General features: G+C 40.0%; 1 protein-coding gene and 1 pseudogene across 1 annotated transcript in view; both read left to right on the forward strand.

Moving 5' to 3' along the window:
- KLF8 (KLF transcription factor 8) overlaps window positions 1-21,047 on the forward strand; it is a 381,472-nt gene that overhangs the window by 103,552 nt on the left and 256,873 nt on the right. The window lies entirely within an intron of this gene.
- Window positions 1-21,047, forward strand: part of LOC134809284 (aspartate aminotransferase, mitochondrial-like) — a 251,345-nt pseudogene that overhangs the window by 57,759 nt on the left and 172,539 nt on the right.

The following is a 21,047-nucleotide window of genomic DNA, read 5'->3' on the forward strand; positions in this document are numbered from 1 at the left end:
ATCTGAATGCAAATAAACTAGAGAATCTAGAAAAAATTGGTAAATTCCTGGACACATACACCCTCCAAAGACTAAAACAGGAAGAAGTTGAATCCCTGAATAGACCAATAACAAGTTCTGAAATTCAGACCGTAATAATCTATCAACCAAAAAAATCCCAGGACCAGACGGATTTACAGCTGAATTCTACCAGAGGTACAAAGAGGAGCTGGTACCATTTCTTCTGAAATTATTTGAAAGAATTGAAAAGGAGTGACTCCTCCCTAACTCATTTAATGAGGCCAGCATCATCCTGATACCAAAACCTAGCAGATATACAACAAAAAACAAAAACTTCAAGCCAACATTCCTGTTGAATATTGATGCCAAAATTTTCAGTAAACTTTCAATAAAATACTGGCAAACCAATTCCAGCAGCACATCAAAAAGCCTACCCACCACAATCAAGTTTGCTTCATTCCCAGGATGCAAGGCCGATTCAACCCATGCAAATCAATAAACAGAGCTGAAGACAAAAACACATGATTAACTCAACAGACGCAGAAAGGGCCTTTGATAAAATTCAACATCCCTTCATATTAAAAATTCTCAGTAAAGTAAATATTGATGGAAGATACCTCAAAATAATAAGAACCATTTATGACAAACCCACAGACAATACCATACTTAATGAACAATAGCTGGAAGCATTCCCTTTGAAAACCAGCACAAGACAAGGATGCACTCTCTCAACACTTTTATTCAATGTAGTATTGGAAGTTCTGGCCAGAGAAATCAGGCAATAGAAAGAAATGAAGGTATTGAAATTGGAAGAGGGGAAGTCAAACTGTCTCTATTTGCAGGTGATGTGATCCTATATCTTGAAAACCCCATCATCTCAGCCCAAAAGCTTCTTAACCTGATAAGCAACTTCAGTAACTTTGGAAAAATCAATATCATGAAAATGGCCATACTGCCCAAAGTAATTTATAGATTCAGTGCTATTCCCATTTAACTACTACTGTCATTTTTCACAGAATTAGAAAAAAAAAACTATTCTAAAATTTATATGGAACCAAAAAAGAGCCCAAATAGCCAAGACAATCCTAAGCAAAAAGAACAAAGCTGGAGGCATCATGCTACCTGATTTCAAACTATACTACAAGGCCACACTAACCAAAACAGCATGGTACTGGTACAAAAACATAGACCAATGGAACAGAGTAGAGAACCCAGAAATAAGACCACCCATCTACAACCATCTGATCTGCAACAAACCTAACAAAAACAAGCAATGGGGAAAGGATTCCTGCCCAAGGCAATGAGAGCCTACCTCTTGCATCAGCAAGACCTGGATGTGAGACATGGAGTCGAAAGAGATTATTTTGGAACTTTAAGGTTTAATGACTGCCCTATTGGATTTCAGACTTGGATGGGGCCTGTAGCCCCTTCGTTTTGGCCAATTTCTTCCACTTGGAATTGGTGTATTTACTCAATGCCTGTAGCCCCATTGTATCTAGAAAGTAACTAACTTGCTTTCAGTTTTACAGGCTCATAGGTGGAAGGGACTTGCCTTATCTCAGATGAGACTTTGGACTTGGAATTTTGGGTTAATGCTGGAATGAGTAAGACCTTGGTACTGTTGGAAAGACATGGTTGTGTTTTGAAATGTGAGGACATGAGATTTGGGAGGGTCCAAGGGTGGAATGATATGGCTTGGTTTTGTCCCTACCAAAATCTCATCTCATTGAATTGTGGTTTCCATAATCCCCATGTGTCTTGGGAGGGACCAGGTGGAGATAATTGAATCATGGGGGTGATTTCCTTCTTCTTTTTTTCGTTATGATAGTGAGTTAGTGCTCATGAGATCTGATGGTTTTCTAACGGGCTTCCCCCTCACTAGGCAGTCGTTCTTCTGCTGCCACCATGTGAAGAATGACATGTTTGCTTCTCCTTCTGCCATGATTATAAGTTTCCTGAGGCCTCCCCAGCTATGCTGAACTGAGTCAATTCAACCCTTTTCTTTTATGAATTACCCAGTCTTGGGTATGCCTTTATTAGTAGCATGAGAACAGACTAATACTATTCCCTATTTAATAAATGGTGCTGGAAGAACTGGCTAGCCATATGCAGAAAACTGAAACTGGACCCCTTTCTTACACTTTATATAATAACTAACTCAAAATGGATGAAACACTTAAATGTAAAACCTGAAACTATAAAAATCCTAAAAGAAAATCTAGGCGATACCATTCAGGACATAGGCACGGGCAAAGATTTTATCACAAAAACATCAAAAGCAATTGCAAAAAAAGCAAAAATTTACAAATGGGATTCTGTTAAACTAAAGAGCTTCTGCACAGCAAAAGAAACTATCATCAGAGTAAACAGACAGTCTACAGAATGGGAGAAACTTTTTGCAACCTATCCATCTGACAAAGGTCTAATATCCAAAATCTACAAGAAACAAACAAATTTATAAGAAAAAAACCCTGTTAAAAAGTGGGCAAAGGACATGAACAGACACTTCTCAAAAGAACACATACATGTGGCCAACAAACATATGGAAACAAGCTCAACATCACTGATCATTAGAGAAATGCAAATCAAAACCACAATGAGATACCAACTCACACCAGTCAGAATGGCAATTATTAAAAAGCCAAGAAACAACAAATGATGGCAAGACTGCAGAGAAAAAGGAATGTTTTTACACTGTTGGTGGGAATGTAAATTAGTTCAACTTTTGTGGAAGACAGTGTGGCTATTCCTCAAAGACCTAGAACCAGAAATATCATTTGACCCAGCAGTCCCATTACTGTATATATACCCATAGGAATATAAATTGTTCTATTATAAAGATACAGGCACACATATGTGCATTGCAGCACTATTCACAATATCAAAGACATGCAATCAACACACACGCCCATCAGTGATAGACTGGTTAAAGAAAATGTGGTACATGTACACCATAGAATACTATGTAGCCATAAAAAGCAACAAGATCATGGTTTTTTTTTTTTTTGCAGAGATGTGGTTGGAGCTGGAAGCTGTTATCCTCAGCAAACTAATGCAGGAGCAGAAAACCAAATACTGCAAGTTCTCACTTATAAGTGGGAACTGAATGATGAGAACATTTGGACATGGTAAGGGGAGGACAACATGCAGTGGGGCCTGTTGGGGAGTATGGCAGGAGGGAAAGCATCAGGAAATTCACTAATAGATGCTGGGCTTAATAACTTGGTGATGGGATGATCTGTGCAGCAAACCACCATGGCACATGTTTACTAATATAACAAACCTGCACATTCAGCACATGTACCCCTGAACTTAAAATAAAGCAAAATAAAAATAAAAATATAATTTTTCCCCATTCAACATCATGGACTTCCTGAAGTTCTCTAGACCTTGGATTAAGAAGACATATCTACAGTACGTCAGATTTGATGTGTCACAAAATACATACATCTTTTGCCTGAATCACTCTCTAAGGTTGCTGTACTAGCTTTCATTCCCATCAGCAGTATTGGAAAATTTGTATTATCTCACACACTCACCAACCATTTATATTGTTTTCCAACTTGATGGGTTAAAATAACATCGCATTTTTGTTATAATGTGAATTTCCTTGGTAACTAATGAGGCTGAACATCTTTTCATCTGTTTGTTGGCAATTTTGGCTTTCTGATTCTGTGAACTGCCTTTGTACATTTTCTATTAGGTCATTGATGGTTTTCCAATAGGAAAATGACATAATCTCTGCCTTGCTCAATACATAGGTCTCTTGTAGCTCTAGCACTTTCTGACCTGATTCTAGCATTTTGCTAAAAGTCTAGGTGAGTGGGTTCAAGCAAGGTAAAAACCATACAGACTGCAGTGGAGGAAGGGTAGAATACCACCAGGGAAAAGTGTTAAGAGGTTGTTTTAATAGTTAACTAGTGTACAAAAGGGCAGAATCAATGGTGGTGTAGAGAAGGAGACTAACGTAAGAGACCCCACAGGATTTTGTTTGCGGGAAAGGGAAAAAATTAGGAGCCAAAATGGAAGCCGCAGAAATACTTTGGGAACAGCGGACAGTTTTGTCTTCTCAGTCTCTATTCCATTAAATAAGTAAACTCTTAAATAGCATTTTCTTTCCCAGACCATATGTGTGTATGTGTGTACATATGTGTATGTGTTTGTGTGTACAAAGTAACTAACAAACAATAAGCTCTAATTGTGAATGCTTTTTTGGAGCATTTGCTTCTAGAGATTCATACAGTTTCAGCCCAATTTTTGCATGCTATTGAACCTGGGTTTTGGAACTTGGGTTCACATCTTAGCTCAAGCAGTGACAACTGTGTGACCTTGGGCAAATCATTTAGCCTCAATATAATGCTGGCACAACGCTAACTTCTACACAGAAGTATTGTGAGGTAAATATAAGGTAATGTATGTGAAGTATATAATATAGTGCCTGGCACAGAGTGAGTATTCAGCACATTTGTTGAGTAGATCAATCAAAATTGAGAGTCCCAATGCTGAAGCCCTAGAAGCTGTCATAGTAGTTTGCATTAATTTGTTTTCCTTCCATTTTAATTGTGATTTTAAATGTAATAACTCCTGGTGATAGACATAGTAATTCTTAGTTAACTAGACTGTAAGATTGATAAGAATCTGCCATTCATTTCCTATGCCAAATGAAAACTTACTGGAAACAATAACAATTCACATTTATTAGACAATATAATCATGCACTCTTAGAAGTACTTTACGTTAAATAAGCCATGAATCTCCACTGTAACATTATAAGAACTATTATTATCCCCATCTTATAGATGGGAAACTAAGGCATAAAGCAGTTATTTAACTTATCCAAGGTCAAACAACTACTGTGGTTCCTGAGTCTACATTTTAACTACTATAGTCAAAGAGGAGGAGTGACCTGCCTAGTGCCACACAATATGTTAATATTAGACTAGGATTCAAATTAGATTTTTCTATTCCTTCTGCTGCACATAGAGACATTTGGATTGTCAAATCCATTTTACTATGTTACTACATTTACCTTATAAGTTTATTTTTTATAGTTTTTATACAAATATATTTTAAGTGAAATACCATGTGGATATGTTATAAAGTAAACTTTTTATAATAAAGCCACATTTTTAAATGTCCAGTAGTTCACTGGAGAGGTTAGTGGTGGATTGAGGGAGGTGCTATATATCTATATTTAACATTTGATTTTAAAATAAGAGAGGTTGTTTCTATTATAGAAAATACTACAGAGGCTGGTCTAGAAATCTGTTTCCTGCTCCCAACCTTGGTCAAAGTCTAACCTGAAGGGAATAGTAGCAGGATCTATATGTTTTTATTTGTTATTAATTTTTCCCTGTAACGCAGAAGCTGACTGAAGAGCTAGTATTAGGGACCTGGCAAACTTGTAGGCATGCCATTGCTGTAGCAGTTGGTATGTATGCTGAGAGGGTGGCCTAAGAGAAGTAAGGTAGGCTTCCAAGCACAATGGCAGCCAGCCTAGAACATGGCCTCCTTGCTTGCCTGGTCAGAGGCTCCTGACCAATGCTGAAAGCATTCTTTCTGCCCTGGAGGAGGCAGAGGGCACAGTTACCCTTTCAGACAAAACCAGAAGCAGTTTGTAGGAAAGAGAAAATAGTAGAACGGGGAAGCGCAATGGAGGAAGATGCAGTTGGTCTGAGACTGACACTAATGTTCACTGTAGGGTATGGAAAAGATTGCTCTGCCATGAAAAGTGAGCAAGTATTCCCCCAGTGCACTGGATGTAGTGATAATGGTAGTGTATGTTTGCTAGTGGGTGTGTGATTTTTTGAGGGGTAGTACTGATTGTTTGTGTCATAATCTTAAGTGGAATGGATATTTCCCTTCAGTTGTATATGATAACCTTTTATTTAGTTCTCTTTTTAGTTAAAGATAAAAGAAGGATTTTTGTAAAAAACGATGGACATAAAGCCAAATGAAGAAAAATTGCATTATTTTGGATCAAGACTGTTTTACCTCTTCTCCCAATATATCTGACCCTACTCCCAAATAGCATTTGAAGTGTTTTATTTATTTTTATTAATTTTAAATTCTTAAATTTTTATGGATACATAGTAGTTGTACATATCTATAGGGTACATGTAATACCAACATACAATGTGTAATGATCAAATATGGGTAATTGGGATGTCCATCATCTCAAGCACTTATCATTTATTTGTGTTGCGAGCATTCCAGATCTCTTCTAGCTGTTTTGAAATGTACAATAAATTATTGTTAACTATAGTGGCCCTATTGTGTTATCAAACACTAGGACTTATTTCTTCTATCTAACTGTATCTTTGTACCTGTTAACCAACTCCTCTTCATTCTCCTATCCCCATTACCCTTCTCAGCCTCTGGCAATCACCATTACAAACTCTCTGCCTCCATGAAATCAGTTGTGTAGCTTCCACATAAAAGTGAGAACATGCATTTGTCTTTCGGTGCCTTACTTATTTCACTTAACATAGTTTTCTCCTAATTTTTATTAACTTTAATTCCCACATTATTAACTATAAATAAAAATATACTACTCAGAAGAAAAAAGAAACCTATCTTTGACATAGCTCTGAATGAAAGTCATAATAAAGACTTTAGAGTTTTTTCTGTTTATGTGTATGAATGTGTATTGGGTGGAAAGAAGAATGAAACTAGTCATAGCAGCTGAATTATGCCCTTTCGGCAAAGTTTGGTTTTCATAGAAACAAGTATGGCCTAACTCTCTGAGGGAAAAATACACACACACACATCAATATGTTTTATTATATAATACATGTTAATTTACACACATATACATATTATTATATAATATATGCTAATTTGCTATACTATATGTATATATATATTCAGTTAAACCATAAAAAATTGCCATTTTTATAGGTAAAAATTGTTAAATATTAGCAATTCTATATGGTTACACTGGGCATTTGTGTGTACGTGTATGTGTGTGGTTTAAAACAAATGAGAGAGTAAGAGATTGACAGGAAGAAGGAGAGGGATGTGTGTGTTTGGTGTGTGTATGTCATGATAAAACTTTCAAGCTGTAGGAATCTAGCTATATTTAGACAGGATCTCAGAAAAGTGACTAGGACATTCTTTTCAACATATTTTTAAGGAATGAACTTCCACCTTCTTTAGTAGAGCTCTTTGATCATCTCAGGGATTTTAGGCTCTGACAGCCTTTACTTTCCAGATGTTTTGGTCATTTGTTTGGGTGGAATCCCCATACTGCTGTTTAAGTCTGTTCAATCTGCTTTGAATTCTGTATAGAAGGAGAAAGGAAAGAACTCATCAGCATTATAAAAAAAAAATAGTAACAGCCAGTTGTATATGATAGTCTCCTGACTACAAAGGAAAAGTTAGTATTGGATTTCACAAATATGACCAGATCTTCTCAGATAGTCATTTGATATAAAAACCAGCCCCCTGGAGATTGCTATAAGTTATTAAGCCACTCTTTAGACTTCTCTTGGAGAATGGATCTTTACTAAACTATGGCTGCTGTTTTAGAATCTTCCTTTCAGAGAGTGCTGAGAATACCTAGGAATAAAATGCACTTCTTTCCCAGAAAATTTTTCGTTGACTGTCTACTTTAAAGGTTATTGGATTATCTTCATTAACATTCAGTTGATGTATTGAGCACTTGCTCTATGCAGCAAACTCTGCAAAGACCTATGTTTTGGATATTCACAAATACTTTAACATCTCTGTGGCAGATTACTGAGAGTGGACTTAGTTTTTGGAATAAAGAGTCAAAAGCAGAGGTGGGTACATAAAGTTAGTGATGAGGGTTATGTGGTAAGATAAAGTCCTGAGGCTGATTTTCTTCTATGCATATACACCTTTAGAAGTAATAGTAGACTTTAATGGTGTTTGGCTCAGAAAACCAAGAATAGTTATCTTGGAGCTATCATGGTCCTCTCCACAAAGTCCCTGAGGAACACAAGAAAGAATGGTAAGGGAAAGGAATGTAACACATAGTTAGACAGACTTGTTTCCTAGAACTCTATTCAGAGAACTGTGGTAGGTCAAGCTAGATCTTATGGTTAAGTTTGGAGGCCTGTGAGGCCATTTTCCTCTACCTAAACTCAAACCTTAATCTCAGAGTCTTATTTGACAGCTGACTGCAATGTGACAGAAGGCCACAATGATAAGCTTGATTAATAAAAACAGAATAGAGAATTGACCACAATCAAGTATTGATGTGTCGTGGCATCTGACCAGTCAGATAAAAGTTAGGTGGAAGGCACAACAAAGTTTTTAGTTATTATATCCCTTATTCTAGAATTCTACATACACCAAATATGAAAGGAGTTCTAAAACAGCATTTTGAACATAATGGAAATCAGCATGTATTCAGCTGGAGTGCTATTTAGGACAGCACTTTTATTTAGAGAAGATAAGGGCTCTGGGGAAAAAAAAGGAAAGATTGTGAAGGGCAATATAAGGCATGCTAAAGATTTTGGTGTTTAGAAACATCCTGCTACAGCAGCGTGGAGCATGCTTAGAAAAGAGGAGAAACTAGCAGCAGAAATACTGTCTAGAGGCTTTGGTGATAAGTCCATGTGAAACAGTGGGCCTTAAAGTAAGGTAGTAGACATTGGGCTGTAGAGAAGCAGGTAGATTCTAAAGTTATAAATGACATGATATGGTATCACCAATATTTGGCTATTGATTGGTTGTTGGAGAAGAGGAAGTAAAGGTGATTCACAGGATTCTGATTTGGGCAATGGAGTGAAGAATGGTGCCAAGGTACCAAAGGAAGAACAAGTTTTAGTCTGTGGATGCAGTATCAGACTGAAGATATTTTGTTCCAGAGTGTCTATGTTGAGGTGCTTCCGGAACATTTAGATAGACGGCCTATTGTAAATACATATATGCAATATATGGTGAGAGTAGACTTAATTTTGGGAATAAACAAGTCAAAACCATTTTTAAACACTCTTACTGTATTCCAGAAATAAAAGGCTTGCTCTACCTCTCCACTTTTACCTGTAAGTATAGCTGTGCTCCTGCCCTACTGAACTAATCACCATTCCAATAACACAGAACACAGCATGCTCTTCACATCACAATACCTTTGTACATATTGTTCCCTTTGCCTCAAATGCTTCCTTTCTCTCCTCTTCAGTCAGAATATGTATGTTTACATTCTGATTTGCTGATATTTATTGTAATACAGCATACATATGAAAGAGTACAGAAATTATACATGCACAGCTCAGCAAGTTTTCATCAATTTAACATACCTGTGTAATTGGCACCAGAAATATGAAACATTATTATTTCTCACCCATCTTATAGAATTATAGATTAGTACCATCTGTTTTTGAAATTTATATGAATGAAACCATATGATATCTATTTATTTGTATGTATCTTATTTCATGCAACTTAATGATTTTGAGATTCATTGATGCTGTTGTATGCAGCAGTGGTTTGTTCTTTTTTCATTTCTCAGTAGTATTTCATTGTATGACTATACCATAATTTATTTACTCTTTCTAAGATTGATGGACATTTGGGTCATGTTCAGTTTTTGGCTATTAATAATAATCATACTATTAAAATAATAAAAGCTATATGAATTTTTTTGTAAGTAATTTTTTGCTACATATGTGCACACCCGTTTCTGTTGATTATATATAAAGGGGTAGAATTGCGGTGCAAGAGGTTATGCATGTGATTAGTTTTAGTCAGTACTGCCAAATAGATTTCCAAAGTGGTTATACTGACCTGCTCTTTTTTTTTTTTTTTTTACATAACTCCAAAAATACAGTTTTTCCCATTGAATTTTTTTGAAGTTAAATAGCAGAGATGTCAGAATTATGCTCATCAGGAAATACAAAGTACAGAAATATAATTTCTGTGAGTAGTTTTTAAGTACTACTAGTAAGTACTGCTAGTGAGTGGTAAGATTGATAGCTTCTAGTGAAAGTCTGGAATCCAAAGCTTGATATGTATCTAAATATATGTTTACCCCACCTTGGCACTGTGCTTTGCTGAGGGAACAGCAGGCCTTGTGCAGGTCCAAGATATTTCTCATAAATACTTCATAGCCTCATTCAGTACATGAAAATTGGGTAATTGATGTCCCAGAAATGTGTGCAGAGAATAGAGCAAAAAAAAAAAAAATGCATCTTGGAAAAAATTCAAAGCAAGTGTCAACCATATTCACTACAATTTAAACCAAAACAAAATGAAACAAACAAAAAGCCTCACATAAAATATCTGAATTTAAGATTACAGTCTGGTGTGTCATCAGTGAAAATGGTGGAGTGAAAACCTGTAGAATATCCCTTATCTATAAAAACCAATGAGAACACTGGCCAAAAAAATGTGAGAATCAATGTTTTCAGAACTCTAGAAATTAACCAAAGGCTTGCAGAAATCCATGGAGCCTTTATTCAAGAAAAATATCTGAGGCCAGGCATGGTGGCTCATGCCTGTAATCCCAGCACTTTGGGAGGCTGATGCGGGCGGATCACGAGGTCAGGAGATCGAGACCATCCTGGCTAACACAGTGAAACCCCGTGCCTACTAAAATTACAAAAAATTAGCCGGGCATGGTGGTGGCGGGTGCCTATAGTCCCAGCTACTCGGGAGGCTGAGGCAGGAGAATGGCATGAACCCGGGAGGCAGAGCTTGCGGTGAGCCGAGATCGTGCCACTACACTCCAGCCTGGGTGACAGAGCGAGACTCCGTCTCACCAAAAAAAAAAAGAAGAAAAAAAAAAGAAAAATATCTGAAGCTCAGTAGGAGCATGAGCTTTTTATCATTTTAATTTGCCCTGTTCCTATGCCCTCTCCCCAGTTCCACAGCAGCCCTGAAAATCAACAGCATGCAAGTCACAGTGAAAAGCAGCAACGTGGTAACCACCGAAGAGGGTAGAATGAGGTTGGAGCCTCTTCAAAGTCCCTTACCAGAAAACTGTCATTATTCAACCTGTATGACAGCTCTCAGGGAGACTTCATGTGTAAGGCTACCTTTAATAGACCTGACTAAAAGCTCCCCCAGGGTGAATAGACCATTCCATGGAGCCATTTGTCAGAAATAATCAGAGAAAATTATGTATATATATATAAAATCTACCACCAATAATTTTATATCACATCACAACACCTGAGGTGGTAGATAAGGATTGGTGCAAACATTAGGTTAACCAAAAAGCTTACAAAGAAAATATGGGGAATAAGATGTCCATAAGTGTGTTAATGGGCATGCAATATTTAAATATGTAATTTATAGGACAATTACAACACAAAAGATGGGGAGGGAATTGAGATTTATAGGGGCAAAGTTTTTGTATATTATTTAATTTTAAATTATAAACTATAGTAATAGAAATAAGGGAATTAAGATGGTATGTGGCAAAATATTTATAAGAAAGAAGACAGCAATGGAAAACAAAATATATAAAACATACAGAAAACAAACAGCAAAATGACAGGTGTGAATCCTATTTTATCAGTAATTATATTGAGTTTAAATTGATTAGCTGCTGTAACCAAAAGGCAGAGACAAACAGAATGGATTTTTAAAAACCGTGATCCAACCACATGCTTTCTATGAGACACACAAAGACACAAACAGGATGAAAAAGCTGTATTTTGAATATCATGGCCAAAGTGGCTGTGCTAACATCAGACCAAACAGAATTTTTGACAAAATTGTTCCTAGATGTAAATAAGGGCATTTTATAATGATAAATGGGTCAATGAATCAAGATGATATGATAAATATACCTTCACCTAAACTGAACCCCCAAATACAAAGCTTGTTATATACACTGGTATTCATACTTTTTTTTTTTAACACAAACACTCCTTTGATTGTTGCAAGGGTTTAATTTTTAGAGTTCTAAAAATGTTGATTTTGAGAATTATTACCAGCATTCTTATTGCTTTTATGGAAGAAAATATTTTTGCAGGTCTTTACTCCCCCTTTTCAAAAATCTCAACTCTTAGCAGACTTTTCAATGGATGTAAAGAATGTCATTCTATCAACATGCTCTGATGCATTTATTCAGTAATCTACTGATGGACATTTATTTAGGTTGTTTCTAGTATTTTGCTAGCACAAACAGAACTCCAGTGATATTTTTCTACATATAATTTTATACAACTGTATGAGAATAGTCATACAAGTAGAATTATTTAGATCAGAGGATATATACATTTTAATATTTGATAGATATATATTAGTTTTCTCTAAGGAAGCTGTAACAAATTACATGCCCACCAATTTATGAGGTTGAATGTTTCCACACATTTAATTTTTTAAAAAATTTATTTTACAACACTGCATACTGACAATATTTTTAATCCTTATGAATCTGATGGTGAACAAAATGTCTTTTTAATTTCTTTTTTTTTTTTTTGGAGTTAGAGTCTCTCTGTCATCCAGGCTGGAGTGCAGTAGCGCGATCTTGGCTCACTGCAACCTCTGCCTCCCGAGTTCAAGCTATTCTCTTGCCTCAGCTTCCGAAATAGCTGGAATTACAGGCTCGCACCACCACACTGGATTAATTTTTGTATTTTTTGTAGAGACAGGGTTTTGCCATGTTGGCCAGCCTGGTCTGGAACTCCTGGCCTCAAGTGATCTGCCCACCTTTGCAGCAGGACGAGCCACGGACAAAACCCCACAGACACCAAGGTAGTGAAGGAAGTGGCTTTAATCAGCTGGAAGGATCAGCAGACTAATGTCTCAAAATCCGAGATCCCTGAGTGCACAATTTCTGTCCCTTTTAAGGGCTCACAATGCTAAAGATTTTACGTGAAAGGGCCATGATTGATCGAGCAATCTAGGGGGTATGTGACAGCAGCTGCATGCACCGGTAATCAGAGTGAAACAGAACAGAAGGAGAAGTTTCACAATGTCCTTCCATACAATGTCTGGAATCTATGGATAACATCGGTTGCTAGGTCATGGGTTGAATTTTAAAGGCCTGGTTTTGGGTCTGGGTTTGGGTCTGGTGCCTGGCACCGGGCTGCCTGCCTTTGGTTTCACTTCCTTGTTTCTTCTTAAAATGGGTACTGAGTATAAAACAATGTAAAACAATATGAGGGGTCTCTTTTTCTCTTCTCTCACCTTGGCCTCCCAAAGTGCTTTTCCTTCTCTAGCTATGCAATATTGTCCGATAATTGAGACTTTTAGAACCCAGAAATTGTCAGGATGGTTCTTTTGGGCTGGGAATTCATCAGGAACTGGGTCCGTAGGGACTAATTCTTGGGCTTCCCATGGCCATTGATCTCCTGTTAACAGTTCCTCCACAAACATAACACAAAGTGATTTTAAAGACTGTGCTACATGCTCAGCTAATTGCAAAAACAAATTTCTAGTTTTTCCTGGAATCTCAGGTACTGGCACATTTAGTTCATCACAGAAAGTCTGAAATACTGGTTCTAGAGAGCGTTTTCGAACCTCTCCTTTTATTAAGATATTTATTCTAGGATCTTGTCCTTTTCCATCAATGCCTAGAGATACGTGCTCTCCTTTTTCCCACTTTGGGTCTGAAGGATTTGTAATTATTAATTCTAAAGGGTTGCAGCTTCCACTTGTGCAGGAGGGGCTGCTTTTTCCTTTTTGGAGCCAAACAAGATCTTATTCATCTTTTTTCCAAGTAGCCCAGATGACACAAGACCAGTATTGACACACATTTGTACATGAATATGATTCATGGCAGATATACTTATTTTCTGCTGTGTAACTCTTTTCCCAATCTAGAGAACCACATCTTATTCCTTGCTGATTACTATTAATAGTGGCACAAGTGTCGAATTTTAGGATTACATGTTTGGGGACCCCTCTTTCTTCTGTTCTAGCTATTACTTTACTTGTGTCACCTAGAAAAGGGCCAGTCCTTAGTCTTATTTCAAATACCGTGATCATGGGAGGATCAGAGGGGTCATAACACACATCAGGCTGATCACTTTCTGGATTACATACTTTGTACTGAGTGTTATTATATAAACATGTTCCTTTTGGTGTTCCTAGGCACTCATAATAACTATAGGACAAAAAGATTGTTTTAACTTGTTGTCCTACCTCAGTGACCTGATGTACACACTGAAAGCAGTCCTCCATGTGAAAAGAAGCAGTGGAAGCTTTTACCACACAAGTCCATGTCACAAGGAAAATAAGTCCCATGACAATTTTCCTCATGCTTCGGCCGTGCGTAGACCAGTCAACTTCCGGGTTTGACTGGAGTAGGGCTTGTCGTCCTCCTCAGAGTCACTTTACAGGGATTGTCCAGGCTTGGTTTGGCCTCCTAGGTTTCAGTGGCTGCAGGCTTTATGCTGCTGTGTGATCCAGGCCAGGATTCCTTCCACCTTTACAGCTGTGGGAGTGGTCATGATAACAGTCTGGGGTCCTTTCCACCATGGCTGCAGAGGAGCTACTTTCCAGTCCTTGATCCACACACGGTCATCTGGAGAAAAAGGGTGAACTGGGGAGAATAAGCTGACTGGGCACCTCTCATTTACCCAAGCTGAGATTGTCTGGGTAATTTTCCCCAAGGCCTGTAGCTGTCGCTGCAATTCAATTTCACCTAACTCTTGGGGAGTACCCGGAAGTCCTCGCAGTATAGGAGGAGGACTATGATATAATACTTTGTAAGAGGAGTATCCTGTTTTCTTAGAGGGGGTGCACCTAATTTTAAACAATACCATAGGAAGGGCCTGTATCCATTTTAATCCTGTCTCTTGACATACTTTCCCTAAACTATTTTTGACAGTCCGATTCATTCGCTCCACTTTTCCGGAACTCTGAGGTCGGTAGGCAGCATGTAACTTTCATGTGATTCCCAATACCTTTGCTGTCTTCTGTACTAAGTCAACCACAAATGCTGGCCCAATATCTGAGCCAATCCATAGTGGCAGTCCAAACCTAGGGACGAGATCTCAAAGAAGCACACGGGTTACTTCACGAGCTTTTTCAGTTCGTGTCGGATAAGCCTCTACCCACCCAGAGTAAGTACACACTAGAACCAGTAAATACTTCTTACCTCCGCATTTGGGCATCTCTGTGAAGTCCACTTGAAGATCTTCCAAAGGAGCTACTCCATAGGCTTGTATGCCGGGAGGGACAGAGGGGTCTTGCTTTGCATTGTGCTGTCAATAGGTAACGCATCGCTGCGCTACTGTTTTAGCTAGAGCTGGCAAGTGTGAGATGTAGAAGTACCAGCTTAACAGCTTTTCAAGTGACTCTTGGCCTAAATGGGTAGTTTCATATACAGCCAGCACTACTGCGGCTCCTAGCAGCTGTGGCACAGCTATTCTCCCCCATCTGGTAACTTTATCCATCCTTCTTTTATTTTGTCCTCTTTCTGCCTGAAGAATGTCTTTTTCCTCTTTAGAATAAGTAGGGACCAGATCAGGTGTTTGAGGGAGTAGGGGGGCTGTGACTGATGCCCAGTAGGGAGTAGATGCTGCTTTTCATGCCTCTGTGTCTGCCCAGGAGTTTCCTCGGCTCACTGAGGTGGAAACTTGCTGGTGTCCCCTGCAATGCGTGACTGCCACCTTTTGGGGTTTCCACACTGCCTCTAATAATTGTAGAATTTCTTGTTGATATTTTATGTTCTTTCCCCCAGAATTTAACAGGCCTTTTTCTTTATATAATGCCCCATGTACTTGAAGGGTTAGAAAGGCATATCGAGAGTCAGTATAAATGTTTACAGTCTTACCTTGACTGAGTTCTAGAGCCCGAGTTAAAGCAACGAGTTCTGCTTTCTGGGCCGAAGTGCCCTGAGGCAATGGCTTGGCTTCAATAACATTATCCAAGGTTACCACCGCATATCCTGGACATCTTTCTCCTTGTGGGTTGATGAAGCTGCTCCCGTCTATGTATAACTCCCAGTCTACTGATGCCCATGGCTGGTCTCGAAGATCCGGTCTGCTAGAATAGACTGAGTCCAACACCTCTACACAGTTGTGTTCAACAGGGCTGTCTGATACTGGGAGCAAGGTGGAAGGATTTAGTGTGTTACAGACTTCAATGGTTATGCGGGGGTTTTCACACAAGCTTTGGTACTTGGTTAATCTAGCATTTGTTAGCCAATGGTGTCCTTTGGTATTCATTAAAGTTACCACCACATGGGGGGCCTTTATATTTAAGTTTTGCCCAAGGGTTAGCTTATCTGGTTCTTGTGCTAACAGGGCTGTAGCTGGCAGGGCTGTCAGACATGGAGGCCAGCCTTTTGAAACTCCATCTAGCTGTTTTGAGAGGTAGGCCACTGGTCTTGGCCAGGGCCCCACAGTTTGAGTTAAAACTCCAACTGCCATTTTTTCTCTTTCTGACACATAGAGTGTGAAGGGCTTGGTCAAATCTGGTAGTCCCAGAGCTGGGACTGACATAAGTTTTTCTTTTAACTTACAAAAGGCTTGCTGTTGTAGAGGCCCCCATTCAAAGGGCTCTCAGTCGCCCCCCTTTGTAACCCCGTACAACAGTTTGGCTAGCACCGCAAAGTTTGGAATCCATAATCTGCAAAACCCACAGCTCCTAGAAATTCCCTTACTTGCCTTCTGGTTTTATGTTCTGGTAGGCTGCAGATGACCTGCTTTCTTTCTGACCCCAGGCTGTGCTCCCCTTTCTGAATAGTGAATCCCAGGTAGCGTACCTGCTGTCTGCAAATCTGAGCTTTCTTCTTGGACACCTTATATCCACAGTCCTCCAGGTGCCAAAGTAGGGCATCCATCCCTTTTGCACACCCGACTGCTGTGGAGTGTCCTAGCAGAAGGTCGTCCACGTACTGGAGCAAGACGCAGCCTAGGTCTTTAGCAGGAAACTTCTGGATGTCTCGAGCCAACGCCTCCCTGAAGATGATGCGGGAATTTTTGAACCCTTGGGGAAGCTGAGTCCAAGTGTACTGTGTGGTGACACCTGACCCCGGGTCTTCCCACTGAAAGGCAAACAGTTTTTGCCTCTCAGGAGCTAGTCTAATGCTAAAGAAGGCACCCTTCAAGTCCAGGCAAGTGAACCAGCCATCCTCAGCCAGCAGCAATCCTAACAATGTGTAAGTGTTAGGAACTGTTGGGTGCAGAGTCACGGTAGCTTGGTTAACCAAGCATAAGTCCTGTACGGGCCGATAGTCCTTGGTCCCTGGCTTGGGGACAGGTAGGAGGGGGGTGTTCCATGGAGACTGGCAAGGAACTATAATTCCAAAAGCTTTCAAGTGTCTAAAATGTGCCTGTATTCCTTCAAGAGCTTCCCTGGGAACCGGATACTGCTTTTGTCTGATTGGCTGGGCCCCAGGCTTAACTTCTATGAGTACAGGGGCTTGATTGATGACCAGCCCTGGAGGATTGTCCTCCACCAATACTCGGGGCCATTGCTTAGCTAGTGCCGGTTTTATCTCCTGACCTGGCTCGGTTAGAAAAAGGCTCCATTCTTCTTCTCAGGGGACCATAAGGACCATGATAACTCCTGTTCCCGGTAACTTCAGCTATGAAGAGCCCTGTTTTGTAAAGGAAATGGTGGCTCTCAGCTTGCTAAGCAAGTCTCTGCCTAACAAAGGCAAGGGGCAGTCAGGCATATACAGAAATTGATGAGTCACTTTATGTCCTTCTATCCAAGCAGGTCCACGGTAGGTAGAAAACCTGCTTGGTGGAGACTCTTGCTCCTATTATATCAGCGGTTTTCTTAGATAAGGGGGCCACTGGGGTGGTTACTACTGAGTGTTCATCACGGTATTGACCAAAAACTTAATGTCCTTGACCCCTATTGTCATCCTGACCATGGGCTCCTTGGGGGCATTTGAGCTCGGTCCCCTTCAGTCTAGAAGCCCTTCGGCCAGATTAAACAAAGTCCCTTCGTCTTTTTCTATGGTCTTTTTGCTCTGCATCACCTTGCTTCTCTTTTAGTTGGGGACATTTATCTTTCCAATGTCCTATTTCTTTACAGTAGGCACATTGGTTATGCTGCAGACATGAGCGATTGGACTGGGCATTCCTCCCAGAACACCCCTTTCCCTGTCCCTTCATGGGGATTCCCCTAATTGCCACAGCCAGCAAATCAGCGTTCCACCTGGCCTGGCGTCCTCCCTCCTTATGGCTTTCTCTGCGGCTTGTTGCATCTCTGTTTACAAATACTTGATTAGCTATCTCCAGTAACTGCGAGATATTCATTCCTGCAAAACCAGCCTGTTTTTGTAATTTCCTTTGGATATCTTCTGCACTTTGACTAACTAAGGCCATGTTAATCATATGCTGATTTTCAGGAATATCTGGATTGAAAGGAATGTACATATGATAGGCCTCACACAGTCTTTCATAGAATTGGGCTGGGCTTTCCTCCTTTCCTTGGATGACTTCAGAAACTTTACGTTGGTGGCCTTTTGAGCCCCTTTTTTTCAGACCTTCAATTAATGCCTCCTGGTATTGTCTTAGCCTCTCCATATCTGGTCCTTCATTCAGATCCCATTGAGGGTCCATTCCTGGCAGCTGAATTCTTATGTATTCCTGGGGATTTTGGTAATCGGCTGGGACATGCTCCTCTAGCCATTTAGTTGCTGCCTGGAGCACCCTTCGCTTTTCATCTGTGTTAAAGAGGTACATGAGTAGCTGGTGGGAATCAGCCCAAGTAGTATTATGAGTCTGTATAATAGTTTGGAGCAAGTCAATTAGAGCTTGAGGCTTTTCAGTGTAAGATGGAGTATTATTTTTCCAATTGAGGAGGTCAGCAGAAGTGAAAGGGTGATACACAAAGGCACGCCTTTCCATCATGTGTCCATCCTCATCTATCCCAGTATATTGCTGCTCTCTCAGGGGCATTTGTGTTCCAGTCTTGGGCTGTAAGCGAGCCACCAAGGGAGGAGTTTCTCCTGCAGCTTCACTTCCTTTCTTGTCTACTCTGGGTGGTCTAGGGGCTGTGAGCTCAGGATTAGGGGGCCTCTCTGCTTGGTAAGGGAGGGGCACTGTTGGTGCCATCTCCTGCCATGAGTCTTTGGGCTCTGGGTCAGACAGAACTTTAGGGGCTGGCTTCCCTCAGCGGGTGGAGTGAGGACCTTCCTTAACTAACTGTCCCTTTGCTACTAGTACTGCTGCTGCCTGTCCTGTTAACCACTGTGGGGGATCTAAAACTAGCTGTAACCAGGAATCTATATATGGGAACTGATCTGGGTGTCCTGGCTTGCCAGTTACTTTGTGCCATACCTTTGAAACAAGAGACCGTCCAGGCTTCCTTCTGATGGCCAACCTACCTCTAATTCTGGCCAATCTATTTCACACAAAGTTCTAAGTTTTCCTGGAGTCATAGTAACTCCATAGTCTCCTTTGAATCCTTTCTTGAAATTCTTTAACATAGTTCCCAATGGGGTGGGCTTACTTTGTGCCTGACCCATGTTTTCTCAAGACAAAATATCATGCTCACACCACACACTTACCACAAAACAAAGAACAGGTAAAGAGGGCACACACACACCTTTATTGTTTATACCAAACCAAAATCAGAGTATCAAGAAATTTAAGCCAAGTCAAAACCAAAACCAAAGTATCAAGCAATTCAAGTCAAGTCAAAACCAGAACAAAAGTGCCGATACAGGCATGCTGTGGGTGGTCAGGCCATGCTTCCACTCAGATGGAGTGGGCAAGTTTCAAAGACTATTCTTACCAAGTTTCAGATGTCTGGACTCCAAGTGCCATTTCCTTCCCTGTGTTCAGCCACTGCTTTGGTCCTCCACGGGGGCTTGCCACACACTGCTCTGGTGAGGCGTTCCACTGGGCCAGTTGCCTACCCGGGAGTGCTCTTTGGATCATGTCGCTCGGGTAGGCCGGAGTCCTCTGCAGGGATGCTCCACAGGGTAGGCCTAAGCTGCCTAAGGGGCTGCCTCGGCTGTCCATCAGTCACCTCGTTTCCCAGTCAGCGAACCAAGAAATGTAGCAGGACGAGCTGCGGACAAAACCCCACAGACACCGAGGTAGTGAAGGTAGTGGCTTTAATCAGCTGGAAGCATCGGCAGACTAATGTCTCAAAATCCGAGCTCCCCGAGTGCACAATTTCTGTCCCTTTTAAGGGCTCACAACGCTAAAGATTTTACATGAAAGGGCCGTGATCGATCGAGCGATCTAGGGGGTATGTGACAGGGGCTTCATGCACCAGTAATCAGAGTGAAACAGAACAGAAGGAGAAGTTTCACAATGTCCTTCCATACAATGTCTGGAATCTATGGATAACATCGGTTCCTAGGTCATGGGTTGAATTTTAACCACCAGGTTAGGTCACGAAGGCCCAGACCTGGTTTTGGGTCTGGTTTTGGGTCTGGTGCCTGGTGCCGGGCTGCCTGCCTTTGGTTTCCACTTCCTTGTTTCTTCTTAAAACAGGTACCGAGTATAAAACAATATAAAACAATATGAGGGGTCTCTTTTTCTCTTCTCTCACCTTGGCCTCCCAAAGTGCTGGTGATTACAGGCATGAGCCACCATTCCTGGCCCTTAAATATTTGTTTTATTTGGTTTTTGTTGTATATGCCTCAAGTCTTTCATTTTTTTATTGAGGTATAATTTATATTTAGTAAAATTTATTCTTTTTACATCTACAGTTCTTTGAAATTTGGCAATGTATACCATTCTGTAACCACCACTATAATCAAGATAAATAATGTTTCTGTCACCTGAAAAGGCTCCCTTGTGCTCTTTTGTAATCAACTCCTCCCTCTAATTCCCAGCCTTTATCAACTACTGATAAGATCTCTTTCACTGCAATTTTGTTCATTATAAACTGTTATATAAGTGAAATTATAAGTTTATAGCCTTTTGATTCTTGCTTCTTTTACTCAACATTTTTCTCAAGATTCATCTGTGTTGTTGTGCATGTCAGTAATTCTTTATTGTTGTTGTTCAGTAGTTTTCTATTGTATGAATATAGCAATTTGTTTATCCATTCATCTATAGATGGACACTTCAGTAGTTTCCAATATTTAGTGACTATGAATAAAGCTGTTTTAAACATTTGCAGACAGATTTTCCTGTGGACAGATTTGTGTTTGTATTTTGGGATGGGTAAATACCTAAGAGTGGAATTACTAGGGATTA

The sequence above is a fragment of the Pan troglodytes genome, chromosome X, assembly GCF_028858775.2.
Source record: "Pan troglodytes isolate AG18354 chromosome X, NHGRI_mPanTro3-v2.0_pri, whole genome shotgun sequence".
In the NCBI taxonomy this organism is placed as follows: domain Eukaryota; kingdom Metazoa; phylum Chordata; class Mammalia; order Primates; family Hominidae; genus Pan; species Pan troglodytes.